Source organism: Poecilia reticulata, linkage group LG2 (genome assembly GCF_000633615.1).
Source record: "Poecilia reticulata strain Guanapo linkage group LG2, Guppy_female_1.0+MT, whole genome shotgun sequence".
Classification (NCBI taxonomy): domain Eukaryota; kingdom Metazoa; phylum Chordata; class Actinopteri; order Cyprinodontiformes; family Poeciliidae; genus Poecilia; species Poecilia reticulata.
The window spans coordinates 42,122,347-42,128,221 of NC_024332.1; positions in this window are offsets into that span (position 1 = coordinate 42,122,347).

Below are 5,875 nucleotides of genomic sequence, written 5' to 3' on the forward strand. Positions count from 1 at the left end.
ATATTCTGAACTTTAACCATAGAAGAGTTTTATGCATAAAAATTTATATTTAAATTTTTTTTTATAATTAGCTTTATTTAAAATTCTGAATATAAACAAATTTTACTACTTCAATGTAAAAATATTAAATAATTTATTTGGCAATGCTCCCTAATGAGAATGGCTATTTTTAGAACTTGCCCCGCGGGCGACTGACAAGGGGCCCGCGGGCGACATGGGGCCCGCGGGCACCACGTTGGTGACCCCTGTGCTACATGTTAGCATTGAGATGCTAAACATGCTAACTACGTGTTTTGAAGCAGAAATTTATGCGTAGAGAGGAGCGGTTTTGTCATCATTGCTGTTGTTTCTCTCTACCTAAAGTTGAAATTTCGCATTAAAAAACAAACAAAAAAAAACTTTGATTCAACTCAGAAAAAGCAAAAATGCTCAAAAACTAAAATAATTGCAAGAGAATCTCAGAAATTTTGAAATCAATCTAGCTAAATAGCATTGACTAACATTGACTCCATTCAGTATACAAACATTGGTGTAAACGCTAAAGTAGCTACATTAGCTATTTTAGTCAGTAGCATGTAGGAAGCATGTGGGCTAACATTGACTCACTCCATGCTAAACACATATTATAGACCAAAAATGAGCTAAAATGTATACCATGCTAACATTAGCATGATGGCTACATGCTACCTTTCTACAGTTTTTGCCCCCTTAACACAAATATGTAGACACGTCCCTGTCTGTTTTGGATGTATAAATCTGCTCACATGTTTTTATGGCGTGAAAACAATACATCCTGCACTAGAACAGCTTTTAATCAGAGAAAAACCGCTGCGTGATCCGACACTGTCTGATGTTTTGGCTTTTCGTTCCTGGTGTTTATGAGCAAAGGTTGGACCAAACTGCACAGAAACGTCTCAGTCCTGCTTTCAACACRRGAGTTTTGATTTCCTCTCACGTCAYCRAAACATGAGGGASCGTAAACAAGATGAGCCATCAGGTTGATTTTTACTCTGGGGAGATAATCCCACACGGATTCCTGCAGCCTGACTCAGACCAGTCGTTCGTCATCATCTCAAATATCAGACAAAAAATTACATTTCCTGGATATCCAGGAAAACACCTTTTGAACTCACTCAGCCWGGGTTTAATATTTTATTTACCCTTTAATATTTTCATCTATTTCTGTAGAAATAATCCCAGTTAATCTCTTGATAAACGCGCCCTGCTGATGCAGAGGTAAATATTGTGAAGCATTTAAAGCCAGAGTTGGGTAGTAACTGCTTACATTTATTTACTCAATCACATTTACTTGAGTAACTTTGTTATGAAGTGCAGTAAAATTTCTGGATTMTCTACCTACTAAACGAAGAACAAACAAATTTGAAATTTAGCTAAAGATTCTGGTGACTTTTTGGTAAAATTTCAAAAAAAAAATTCTAGAATTTTCTTTCTGTTTTTCTAGAACATTTCAAAATTTAACATTATTTCTAGATTATTWTTTTTTTACTTTCCAAGCTTTCTATAAAATTCTATAAMATTTAACTTAACTTGATTTTTTTTCCAGAACATTTTTGTCTTTTCAAATTCAGAAATGTCCTCGTCTTTCTAGAAAGTTTCTGAGATTATTTTGAAATCTCAGGGTGTTTTTTGCCAGTAAATTTATTTTCTAGAAAATTTCAGTGATCAACCTCAAATTTTCTGAAAACTATTAAAACCAAGAAATGCCCTTGATTTTCTAGAAAAAAAAATCAGTGATTAATCTCAAAATTTGTGACTTTTTTCTAGAAGATTTTTGACTGTTCAAACTTAGAAATGTTCTTGTTTTTTCTAGACAATTTCAATTATTAATCTCAAAATTTCAGATTATTTTCTAGAAGATTTTTCACTGTTCACATGTTTTTCCTATAAAATTGTAAATATCATCTAAAAATTTCTCATTATTGTGGATATTTACCGTTCCTTTTCCCCCTGATTGGCCCCAGAAGAGTCTCTGAGGTTTCCAAGTACATTTGATGTTTAACTCGTTTAACATCTGATACGTATAATGATTTTCAGATAAGAAATATGAACCAATTAAGCCCTGAATGCCAAGCAGGAGGATCACAGTAATCTGAAGTTATGAAACGGTTTCAGTTCGGCTCTTGGTTGGTGGTGAGAACGTTCCGACACGTGAACCTCTGGGTGTCGACGTCCTGCAGAGGAATGTGAACGCAGCCAACACCTTCAGCTCCAATCGGAACAAAAACTCCCTGGAAATGCGTTTCATTCGCGTCCCGCTCCACGCCTTCCTTTGATGGAAGAGAAGGAGGAACAAAAGTATCAGCTGTAAAAGTATTTAATCCGACCGGCTTTACTGCGTTTCCGCTAAAGTTTGATTATTCATCGACAAAAGCCGTTTGTTTTTCTGTGCGTCACTCGTTGCCGTGTCTAAAAGTTTGTCAAGCGACTCTGGTTATTCCACACACCCACACAGGTTTCTGTTAGGGTGACAACTAATTATAATGTATCGATATTTCATGGGATAACAGGTAAATACATTTAAGTTCAAACGGAAACTTTACATCGACAAAATGAGCCACGTTTTCACTTAAAAAAGATGTAGAAGTGCTGCTGCTACATGTTAGCATTGAGATGCTAAACATGCTAACTATGTGTTAGCAGAAAGGTAAACCCTATGCGCAGAGAGGAGCGGTTTTGTCATCATTGCTGTTGTTTCTCTTTTCCTAAAGTTGAAATTTCGCATTAAAAAACAAACAAAAAAAAAACTTTGATTCAACTCAGAAAAAGTAAAAATGCTCAAAAACTAAAATAATTGCAAGAGAATCTCAGAAATTTTGAAATCAATCTCTTAAGTTTTTCTACGAAAATCAAGAAAGTTTCTCACTTCCAAAGGTTGAAAATTAGAAGAAAGAAAAAAACTCAGAAAATTTAAAATTAATCTCAGAAATTGTCTAGGAAAAATATATGTGAGAACCAAGAGTCAAACATTTGCAAGAAAAAAATTGCTGAACGTTTTAGACTAATCTTACAAAATTTCTAGGAAACAAAACAAAAACATTTCTGAATGCCAAAATTTAAAAAATTGAATCTCTGAATTGTTTAATAAAAAATAAATAAAATAAATATTTTGAGATTAACCTCTTGTAAACTTGAGGAAATTGAGTTAAAAATGTGGAAATGTCTTTCTCTTAATTTTTTATCCCTTTTTTTCTAGAAAATATCTGAGCTCAACTTCAGAATGTTTCCTTTCTAATCTGCCCTAATCTGCCCCAGTCTGCCGTAGATTGATGCCATAAATGGTCAGGAACAAACAAGAAAAAGCTCTCAATCAACACTCAGATCAATCTGATTGATAAATAAACCTGAATCAGAGCTGCAGTTATTTCCCCCAGCATGGCGGCATTTTCACCATCAGAGGGGAAACCAACACTTTGGAGCCATTTTCTCCACCAAATGGCTCCAAAGCCATTTGGAGCCATTTTCTCCACCAAATGGCTTTGGAAATGGATGGATTTCCCATCCATCTATTTGGATGGGAAATCCAACTGGAGAAAGTTGGATTTCCCATCCAACTTTCTCCATCTTAATGTTTTCTGTTGGAAAATTAACATAAATCTTAAGAAAGCAACTCGGTGTGATTTCCATTGTCTGAGCGGCGGTTTAGCATACATAAATATAAATGGCTGAATTAGCTGCTGGCTGAAAGGGGAAATCATCGGCGGCAGGTTCGGCCCATTGTGGCGGAGAAACAAACAGGAAGTCCAGAAACAAAAGCCTGTTGTTTTCTCCCACCTTCGTCTCTGGATTAATCTCCACTGATCCGTGTGATTAGGCGATGATGAGGCGGCGAGGAAGGCGACAGACGCTCGGAGGATCAGAGGGAAAATGTAAACATGAAGGAGGAAGATGGGGAAGAAAGGAGGAAAAATCAAAAATCCTACAAGTTTTCACTTTAATCTCAGACATCTTCTAGAAAATAAAAATATTTCTAGAAATTTATGAGTTTCAAAACTTGAAAATTTCTGAATTTTCTTCTTGCAAATTTCTGTCAAACTCAGCGATTTCCAAGTTTTTTCTCAAGATTTCACATTTTTATCTTGAATTTTTTTTTACTGTTTCAACTCAAATGTTTCCAATTTTTCTTAAAAATTTCTTACATTGATCTCAAAATTTCAGAGTTTTTTTTCTGGAAATTTTTGACTTGTTGAACTCGGGAACATCCACTTTTTTTCTCAGAAATTTCTGAGATGAATTAAAAAATTTCCTCACAATTTATCTTGGATTGGAAATGAGAGATTTTTTTTTTTTTTAGAACATTTCTGAGATTAGCGATAGTATTTTTTTTAGTTTTCTCCCAAATTTGGACATTTTGAACTCCGATACAGAAAATTTCAGAGATTAATCTCAAAATTTCTGAATTTTTTGGTCAAATTTATCCTTTCTGTTTTTCTATCTACCCAGTTGTAGGAAACAGACTGGATAAAGTTTGAAGGAATAAATAAAACATAGAAACTGATTTAATGTAATCCACATTTTTCTGTGTACTGCTCAGAGGAGTCAGTCTAATAATTCAGAACACAAAGAACTCCCTTGTCTGCTCAGCATTAAAGCCCCAGTAATTCAGCCTGAAACCGGCTTTAAAACATTAATCCTGGCAGTAAACAGCATCCAGAGTTCATCCACGTTCAAACTAAGAGATAAAATGTTTGAACGGCTCCCCTGAGCATCACTTGGAGTCAAACAGACCCGATCTTATACCAAAGATGATGCAGTTTGTTTTGACTTTGTCAAGCACCACACCCTGAAGCCAGGAGATCTGTGACAGCTTTTAAAATTGGCCTATTAAAAGGAAGGCACAGGTCCAGTGAGTCAGAGAAAACAGATGATGGATGGGCGAAAGTCTCTGAACTCGGCATCAAAACGCCGTCAAACATTTCACAATCCAGAAGATATGCGAGGAAACAGGCATGACAAATAAGCCGGGCTAATTTCATAAAGTAAAGTAATCAAGACGAGAGGTTAAAAGCACGTTTCCACTTTCTCAAGGGTGATTTCAGATTAAACAGGCTTTATTTTGACAACTGCCTCAACTGGACCAAAAGCAGGAATCGACCACTTTGCTTACATGACTGTCAGGTTTTGCAGCAGGATCCATTTTCACGTCTAAATCTGTGATAATGGTTTCCTCATCATACGAGGCAGGGAGGAGAGATCAATACAGGAGGTTCTGTCAGGTTTTATGATGGAAATTCTGCAATTATAGATCCATTCGTCTCCTGGTGTAGTCAAAGTAAGGCCAAACAGAAGCTGGACGCTCACCAAGATGCTGCAGTGAATGGAAATTAGCCCAACAGTCATCAGCATGTAGAGTGATGCTGCTATTTGAAGATGTCTGTGGGTGAACAAATCCCAATTTTTTTACTAAAATTAGTTTGTTTCAGGCAGAAATACCAAAACTCTAGTAGATTTATTGACAACATCTATGAAAATCTTAAACCTTTATTGGATGTATTAATGTCTAAAAATGTTCGCAGCAACTTAAATATGAAAAGCAGAGATTTGAGAATAGAGCCCTGTGGTTCCCCCTCATGAGAAATTAGTCATGGTCAATTTTACTATTGGTGAATTTCTTCATAGCATATCTACCATTTTTTAATTTAAATATTTAGACCAGTGGTTCTTAATCTGGCTGCACAGTGGCGCAGTTGGTAGAGCTGTTGCCTTGCAGCAAGAAGGCTCTGGGTTCGATTCCCGGCCCCGGTCTTTCTGCATGGAGTTTGCATGTTCTCCTGTGCATGTGTGGGTTTTCTCCGGGTACTCCGGTTTCCTCCCACAGTCCAAAAACATGACTGTCAGGTTAATTGGTCTGTCTAAA